This window comes from Scyliorhinus canicula, chromosome 13, assembly GCF_902713615.1.
Source record: "Scyliorhinus canicula chromosome 13, sScyCan1.1, whole genome shotgun sequence".
NCBI lineage: Eukaryota > Metazoa > Chordata > Chondrichthyes > Carcharhiniformes > Scyliorhinidae > Scyliorhinus > Scyliorhinus canicula.
In genome coordinates this window covers 45,044,273-45,053,692 of record NC_052158.1, presented here as the reverse complement: position 1 = coordinate 45,053,692, position 9,420 = coordinate 45,044,273, and the positions used below count along the sequence as shown (strand labels likewise).

Sequence of the window (9,420 nt, the reverse complement as noted above, 5' to 3'; positions counted from 1 at the left end):
CACAATAGAGATAAGACAGAGAAGGGAGGAGGTAAAGAAGTGTGGGTACACAGGAGATGGGGTGTCTCGCCTTGACTCTAGGGATGACTCAGTCATTGGCGGGAGCAACTGTGTCTCGGTGACTGACACTGTGACTGGGGCAATAATTGACTGGGAGATTGACTCTGTCACTCGGAGTGAGACTGTGACTCGGAGATTGACACTGTGACTGGGGGAGTCACTGTAACTCGGAGATTCACTCTGTGACTGGAGAATGATTGTCACTCCTCACCAGACCCCTTTGTTGGCCTTTTACCCCTCACCTGATCTCTCATCTGACCCCTCTCTCTACTTCTCACCCCTCACCTGACCGCATTTCCCTTTCCAGGTTTCTAAAACAGGACAACATCCTTCCTCAGACAAGAACATCAAAACTAGTGGTGGTAGGATGCACTGCAGACCAAGGATTCTCACAGATGGTTATTGAACACGTGTTGCAGTGGGTAGCTCTCTGCTTCTGGTCCAGAAGCTCTGGGTTCAAGTTTCACTCCTAGACTTCGTGGACAAGGAAGGTGTGTTCATAAGGTTTTATTAATGGCAAAAGGTTAGTTCAGGAAAAATGAGGATCCATCAGAGTTGAAGAAGGCTGTGGGAAGGGTTTTAAATAAATATTTTGTCTCTGTGCTTACAAGGTGAAAGAGATGATGCCGTTATAGAGACCAGAAAGAACACTGTGAGATATTGGACGGGACAATCTTAAAGAGAGGGAAAATACTTGAAGGGTTGGAATCCTTGAAAGTTAATAAGTCTCCAGGCCAAATGGATTATTTCCGAAGCTGATGAAGAAGATCAGGGGGGAGAAAGCAGATGCTCTGAGGATGATTTTCCAATTCTCACTAGATACAGGGGAGACAGCAGAGGACTGGAGAAATGCAAACATCGTTCTATTGTTTAAAAAGGGATCAAAGGAAATGCTAAACAATTATAGGCCAGTTAGTCTTATGTCGGTGGTGGGCAAATTAGTAGAATCAATCCACACAGATAGAGATTAAGTGTCACGTGGAAAGCATGGACTAGTCACGGATAGTCAGCATGAATTTGTTACAGGAAGGTCTTGCCTCACAAATTTTATTTAGTTCTTTGCGGAAGTGACAAGGGTTGATGTAAATAGTGCAGTGCATGTTGTGTGAGGGGATTTTAGCAAGGTGTTTGATAAGGTCCCACATGGCAGATTGGTCAAAAAAGTAAATACCCAAGGGATAACGGGTAATGTGGCAACTGGATAAAAAGTTGGGAAACAAAGGGTAATAGCTGATGGATACATTTGTGAATGGAAAGTTGTTTCAATTGGTGTTCCACAGGGCTTGGTGTTGTGACCCTTACTGTTTGTGATATATATTAATGATTTGGATGTGAATCGCGGGCACGATTGGTAAATTTGCAGATGACACAAAGATTGGCCGATAGTGTAAAGGATAGCTATAATCTCCAGAATGATATGGATGGATTGGTGGAGTGGGCAGTAAAGTGGCAGATGGATTTTAACACAGAGCAGTGTGAGGTTATGCATTTAGGAGGTCAGTTATTGGGAGTACACAATAAATGGGAATATACTAAGAGGGGTAGTTGAAGTGAGAGATCTTGGCACACAGGTCCCTGAAGGAAGCAGTTCAAGTGCACAAGGTTGTAAGGAAGGCATATGGAATGCTCTCCTTCATTGGGGTATAGAATATAAAAGAAAGCATATAATGTTGGAATTGTATAAATCACTACCATGTGTACCATGTGCAGTTCTCATCACCAAATTACAGGAAGGACATAATTGCTCTGGAGAGAGTGCAGAGGAGGATTACAAGAATGGTGCCAGGGCTAGAAATGTGTAGCTATGAGGAGAGATTGGATAGGTTGGGGTTATATTCCTTGGAACAAAGAAGGCTGAGGGGTGACTTGACTGAGGTCTACAAAATTATGAGGGGAAGAGACAGGATAAAATTGATTCCCTTGGCAGAGAATTCTGGAATCAGAGGACACAGATTCAAGATAAGTGGCAGAAGGAGTGGAGAAGAAATGAGGAAGTACATTTTTACGCAGAAGGTAGTGAGTGTCTGGAATTCGCTGCCCGAGGTACAGACCCTAAAATCTTTTTTAAAGTACTTGGAATCTGCACGTTAAGTGCTCTAAGCTACAGGGCTGTGGGCTGGGTGCAGAAAGGTGGGATTAAAAAACGGTACCTGTGTGTCACTTACCTTCCAGGAGCAGGGAGGCGCGGACCTGCGCGGGACACTGCTGCAGGGGAGAGGATAAAGGTAGCGCCAGGCTCGGGCAGGGCAGAGAGGAGCGGACACTGCCGGCGGGACGCTGCCGGCGGGACGCTGCCGGTGGGACGCTGCCGGCGGGACGCTGCCGGTGGGACAGCTGCTTATCTGTTTGTTTATTTCAAAATTGTAAAAAAACCGGCAAAGTGATGTCATAGGTGACTATAACCTGATTGGCTGAAAGGCAGACTGGGCTATATTTGAATGTTTGTGGAGTTATTAGTTTTAATTTGATTTAAATTACTATTTTTAAGTTGATTTGAATTACTATTTTTAAAATTTGACTTAAATTACTATTTTAAAGTTGATTTGAATTACAATTTTTAAAATTTGACTTAGATTACTATTTTTAAATTGATTTAAATTACTATTTTAAAATCTCAATTAAATAACTATTTTGGGTTGATTTAAATTACTATTTTTTAATTTTAATGAAATAACTTTTTTAATTTCAACTAAATAACTAGTTAATTTGTTGTCAGATCAAGCAAGATAAATACTCAGGGATAAAGCTAATTAAATAGTAAACAGGAGATTGGATATAATCCGATTGGATTTGAACCTGGTGTTGTAAGACTTCTTAATGCGTTGGTGCAAACAGAGGCCCCAAACTTTCAAGAATGATTTGTCACACACCTCACAGGTGAATGGTTTCTCCCCAGTGGGAATGCGGTTGAGGGGTGTTGATAACTGTGAGAATCATTTGCCGCACATCTCGCAGTTAAATGGGAGAAAGCAGATGGGCCGAATGGTCAGTTTCTGTGCTTTAAAAACTAGAATGAAAACAAATGATGCTGGAAATACTCAGCAGGTCAGACAGCATCTGTGGAGAGAAACAGAGTTAATGTTTCAGCCTGAGATGACATTTCATCAGACACTGGGTTAGATGTTGAGCGGCTCTTTTGTTACAGTCCAGCAGCCAATTTTAACTATCACTCCTCAAGTTCCAATGTCAAAATGTCACTTATGTTCTTTATATTTTAGCAGCCCTGCAGTAAATCTAAGCTTGACAGTCATTCCCAAATAAAGGCGACTCACACACAAAGATGAGTGTGTAACTCCCAGAGTTACTCACCAAGCATTGGCTCACTTTCCCCTCCCACTTTATATTATGTGCTATTTGGCTCGTGACCCCTATTGGGGGACATTTACTGATACTGGACTATGATATAAATTATAGGTGGCTCTGTGACTACATCTGTGCTCCTACATTACTTTTGATTAGTTCTGATAGAGAAAAGGTACTCATTGGCTTAGATGCCTGTTTAGAAGAGGCAATTTGCAGAAATAGATAGTGTATAGGCAATGCTTGTTAATATCAGAAAGGCTGTTAGCTATTAAAGCAATACTAAAGACACAAAATAGCTGAACTAGCCACTTTCCTGAACAATAAATTACAAACTGTGTAAACTATCTCATGAGAACCAAGCATGAGTATTTATAGGGAGTATCTCAACAGCTGCTGATAACAGCTTCACAGAACAAGGAATGCAATGTATTCATAATAGATCAAGGTCCCCAGCTGTAGACAGACCATGGGCGCGATTCTCCGGACTCACGACGGTTCGGAGAATAGCGGGCGTCGGAAGTTTTTACGGCGACGCTGTTCCGACGCCCTCCCGCTATTCTCCGAACCCCGCAAAATCTCGGAGTTGCCATTCCCGACAAACGCCTCCTTCCCGCCCCCGACACGACCAGAATCGCCACTGATAGCCCCCCCCCGCTATTCACCGGCCCGGATGGGCCGAAGTCCCGACGTCATGGCGCCCTGTTTGCACGTCGTGAAACACACCTGCTTTTTAAGTTCGTCAACCAGTCGGGCTGGCTGCACCGCTCAGCGCACCGCTCGAGTCTGTCCACAACGGGGAAGGCATCCCTGAGAACGGGAGGGGGGGTCCAGAGCGGGGGCAGTGGGGGAGACGGGGGAGGCAGTGGGGGAGACGGAGGGGGCAGTGGGGGAGATGGAGGGGGCAGTGGGTGAGACGGAGGGGGGGGCAGTAGGGGAGACGGGGGAGGCAGTGGGGGGAGACGGGGGAGGCAGTGGGGGAGACGGAGGGGGCAGTGGGGGAGACGGGGGGGGCAGTGGGGGAGACGGGGGAGGCAGTGGGGGAGACGGAAGGGGGGCAGTGGGGGAGACGGGGGAGGCAGTGGGTGAGACGTTTGGGGCAGTGGGTGAGACGGAGGGGGGGCAGTGGGTGAGACGGGGAGGCAGTGGGGGAGACGGAGGGGGCAGTGGGGGAGACGGAGGGGGGGGGTTAGGTAGAGAGTGAGCCGTCCAACCCCGTTACAAAATGTCTGCCACCATGCCATGGCGTGCCGGTCACGAGGACACGGCTGCTGGTTGCCCTGTGGCTTACGGCCACAGGCCACTGCCGCACCCGTGAGGAGGACATAGTTTACTGGCCGTTGGATGCAGAAAGTGACCAGGGGTTAGGCTGCCCTCGTGTCAGCAGCGCGACCAGGCCACCGGGACACACAGGTATCCCGTGGCAGGCGGCTGCCGAGGTGTCGACTAACCTCCGTCTAACATGTCCCGTTTCTCTGCCCCCACCACCCTTCTGTAGGTTAGCACAAATGTATGTGAACAGAACGGCTATGTTCTGCGCAGTGGTTGGGGCCGCTCTACTGCATTTGGAGATGCAGCAGCATCCACACCCACAACCCGCAGTGGATGCAGGGCCAGCTGCAGCAGCAGAGGGAAGGGCCGAGGAGTTGCCAGTCGTCGAGCAGCATGGGGAGGAGGAGGAGGAGGAAGAGGAAGAGGAGAGAGTGAGGGTGCAGCCACGGCGCCAGAGGCGACGACCAAAGCCGAGGGTGTACCGTGTCCGGGTCTCTTTCCTAACAATGATGGACATCACCTGCAGGAGAAGACTCCGGCTGAGTAGGCAGACGGTGATACATATCTGCCAACTCCTGTCGCACCTCGCCCCACGTGGAACGGGGGGAGGACACGCGATCCCGGTTGCCATCAAGGTGACGGTCGCTCTTAACTTCTATGCGACCAGCTCCATCCAGTATCCGAGGGGGGACCTCTCCGGGATCTCCCAGTCATCGGTCCACAGGTGCATCCGGGATGTGACCGATGCCCTCTATGCCATCGCGGACCGCTACATCACCTTTCCCGAGGACCAAGCAAGTCAAGACTCACGAGCTCGTGGATTTGCCAACGTGGCCGGGATACCGATGGTGCAGGGGGCAATCGATTGTGTTCACGTCCCCATGCGCCCGCCTGCAGGGGACAGGGAGGTGTTCACAAACAGAAGGGGGACATACTCCATTAATATCCAGGTGGTATGCGACCCCCACATGAGGATCATGAACGTCTCTGCAAGGTTCCCAGGGAGTGTGCATGACTTCTACATACTGGCGCAGTCGTTCATCCCTGCGATGTTTGAGGGACGTCCCCTCCGGCTGAGGGGCTGGTTGCTAGGCGACAGGGGTTATCCGCTGAGGTCTTGGCTGATGACGCCTATACGGAGGCCTCAGACCAATGCGGAAACACGATACAACGAGGCCCATGCAGCAACCAGGGGTGTGGTGGAGCGCTGCCTTGGCCTCCTGAAGATGAGATTCAGGTGCCTGGACCGCTCCGGAGGGGCCCTGCAGTACCAGGCCGAAAGGGTCGCTCGCATTGTGGTGGTCTGCTGTGCGCTGCACAACATCGCGATGCAGAGGGGAGATGACCTGCTGCAGGAGGCGGAGAGAGAAGCTAGTGGCAGTGGTGCCAGCACAGAGGAGGAGGAGGAGGAGGAGGAGAGGGAGGAGGAGGAGGCGAGGGAGGAGGAGGAGGAGGCTGGCGGAGTGGCGGGCGCAGCACGCAGACACGACCCAGGTGCTGGTGATGTCCAGGAGGCGGCACGACGGACCCGGCAAGGACGGCGGGCACGCAACGCCTTGGTGGCAGCACGGTTCATGCATCTCATGTGACGTACCCGCTGAACACCAAACCACCACCTGCATCGCTAGTCATGCAGAGGGTCAACACACAACTTCCACCACCACAACCCCCCCCCCCCCCCCCCCCCCCCTCAGTGTACACTGCTCCACTTCGACATCACCCTTATCACTGTGTCCAGACGGTATGGCACAACATTGATGGCTGTGTCAGTGGGTGTGATCAGTGCCATGTGGAATGATAACAGCCCGCTCTGCGAAGAGCTGTGAGCTCAGATTCGTTAGAGAGAGTCTGACCCATGGCAATAGCTGAACCATCCATCTTGGTGGCCGCTGAGATCGTCACTGACACTCCATCACGTGCCCGCGTGGGCTAGCTGTGGGAGGGGGTAGGGGCAGGGACTGCACACCCGGCACCGAGGTTTCACCACTCGTCAACCCCAGCGACACTCGGTTACCATCACGATTCCTGTGGCTGTGGAACAATCACACGGTATTACAAGTAAGGTGGAACAGTGCGTTTAATGTTAACAATTATTTACAGGTGCCCTAGCCCCTACAACTAAACTGTGCCCTTCACCCGTGCCAACTTACTCAGTGTCTATCTTACTTGCCTACCACTACATCTAAGTGATTCCCCAGATGATACAGCAGGAGTGGAGGAGGATTGCTGTGAATCGCCCCCCTCGACTCGTTTCACCTTGGCTAAGCGTTTCCTGGGGCGACCCGGCCTTGATGGGCCAGGCTGCTCTGCGGGCGTCTCGGGTGACATTGTGCCACCCTGCTCTGCCTGCTGCCCACCCGATGCACCAGGGATGGGACGGGGGGAGGCCGAGAATTCCGGGACGTCCCGTGATGGCCTTAATGGGACGGACCCCGAAACCTCCTCCTCCCTCGGGGAGCCCGGTGGCCCCCGGGCCTCACTTTGGGACAGAGGTGCGAGCGGGGAGGTGCCCCGTCGCACCACCGACACCTGGCGCTGCCAGTCCTGGAGGCCTGCAACGGTATCCACCAGGATCCGAAGGTTTGCAGAGACGGAGTCCAGGGAGTTAGACATTCCCGGCAGGGACTGTGCGATCTCAACCTGTGTGTGCACGACGCCATCCAGCACATGTGTCAGGCGGTTGATGCTCTCGGCGACTGACTGCTGCGACTGGACAATGACCTGCTGAGACTCGGCCAAGGCCCGCAGGGCGCCGGCAATGTTGTTTTGGCTCTGGCACATTGCTGCCTGTGAGAGGGCAACCCTGTCCAGGGCCGAGGATGACGCGTGCATATTAACCCCAATGCCTTGCATAACCTGACCCATTGCCTCCACCGCGGATGCCATCCGTGCGGTGTCGGACTGGGTCTCTGCCATGAGCGGCACCACTCCCTGCTCTTGGACGCGGTTCGACTCCTCTAACAGCGTCTGCAGAGCCAGGAAGGCAGCCCTCTTCCCGTCATTGTTTCCCTGGGTTTCTTGAGGCATCGGCTGTGCGGGTGGGTTGAGAAACTCCAGGAACTCAGAAAACGTCTGGGAGCCAGCTGCATCCTGGGCCTGGTCTGGTCTCGCAACCCTCTGGGCGTCCTGGTCCGCAGATTGGGTTGGGGAGGATGGGGCTGCCCGCTGATCGGGCACCCTCTGTTGTGCAGCCCCGGGTGAGGTGGCGGCAGATTCCTGTCTCCGTCTGGAGCCAGACGGCCCTGGTCGTTCGGCATCACGTCCTAGGGAAGAGAATGAGACGGGTTATTTAGATTTGCTCGGCAGGCCGCTGGACGGTCCCAGTGGGCAGGGTGTGTGAAGGGACAGAGGATGGGGGAGGTGTCCCAGTGGGCAGGGTGTGTGAAGGGACAGAGGATGGGGGAGGTGTTCCAGTGGGCAGGGTGTGTGAAGGGACAGAGGATGGGGGAGGTGTCCCAGTGGGCAGGGTGTGTGAAGGGACAGAGGATGGGGGAGGTGTCCCAGTGGGCAGGGTGTGTGAAGGGACAGAGGATGGGGGAGGTGTCCCAGTGGGCAGGGTGTGTGAAGGGACAGAGGATGGGGGAGGGGTGAGTGTTTGTCAGGGAGGGTTGTCTCATTTGCTGCAGTTCCACCAACCTCGCAAAGCGAGATATCGCGGGTGGCAGACCCCCCAACAAGGTCCAGGGCCCTCTGTTCAAAGGTGGTGAGGGGGTGCAGGTTGGGCGAACCCCCTCCAGTCTTGTGCCGCTCACGGTGGTTGTGAGGTGCCAGGTATCAGCAGTCCGTTCAGAGACTGGCACAGTTTGGGGGGGTCAAGTTGTCATAAGACGATTGCATCTCTCCTCAGGGCCAGAGCGCTGGGTCTGTGACAACTTTGTGAACCATCCTCAAATAACTCTGCCCCAATCCCCCTCCACCCCCCCCCCCTCGTGGCGGGGGGGGGGGGGGGGGGGACGTGGGTGCTTAAGTTAAGGGGGAGGGATGGTTGTGACCAGGGGGCACCCTCTTGGCACTTACCCTGGCAGCCCTGGTGAGGTCGTGTAGCTTCTTCCGGCACTGCTCAGCTGAGCGAGGGGTCTGCCCCACAGCACTAACGGCAGCACCCACCTCACGCCAGGCCTGGCGTACCGCGCTGGCAGGTTGGCGATGCCCTCTCCGCGGGCAGATGATGCCCCTCCTCTGCTCGACGGCATCGAGCAGCACCTCGACGTCAGCCTCTGCAAACCGAGGAGCAGCTCTCCTCGGCTCCGACATCCTGACCGACAGATTCTGTGGTCGCCCGCGCCTTTTTACGGCGTCGGGCGTCGTCACGTGGGCGTGATCGTGTCGTCGCCGTGTTCCGTCGTCATCACGCACGTGATTGACGCGGCCGCGTTACTAGCCCATTTCCCGGAAGTGAATACGTCGGGAAATGGAGCCTTCGCGACCGTCGTAAAACGCACCCGATTTTTACGACGGTTTTACGATTTTCCGCGGGTGCGGAGAATTGCGCCCCATTTCTTGTGTTAGTTTTGAATGACTTCTGTATGAAGTTAGGGGCAGGTAAGACAACACCCACTTTAACCATATATGTGATAACTGGGATGCTAAGAAAATTGATTGACTGCATTTAATTAATTGTGACATGAATATAGTTGATTGATTGTATGTAAATGAGAATACAACTAATTCCACCCCTTGAATCTGTAAATTAAACCGTGTGAGCCTGAGCTCAAGTGAGAAAGAGTGTTGTCAGAAAGGCTGCGGCGCCTCAGGCCTTTCTCCCAGAATTCTGATATATTAAACTGC

The 9,420-nt window shown here is 53.0% G+C and overlaps 1 protein-coding gene across 1 annotated transcript in view; it reads right to left on the bottom strand.

The window, feature by feature from the left end:
• The window catches only part of LOC119976643 (zinc finger protein 721-like), a 999,221-nt gene that overhangs the window by 298,988 nt on the left and 690,813 nt on the right, over window positions 1-9,420 (bottom strand). The gene's annotated exons all lie outside the window — the stretch shown is intronic.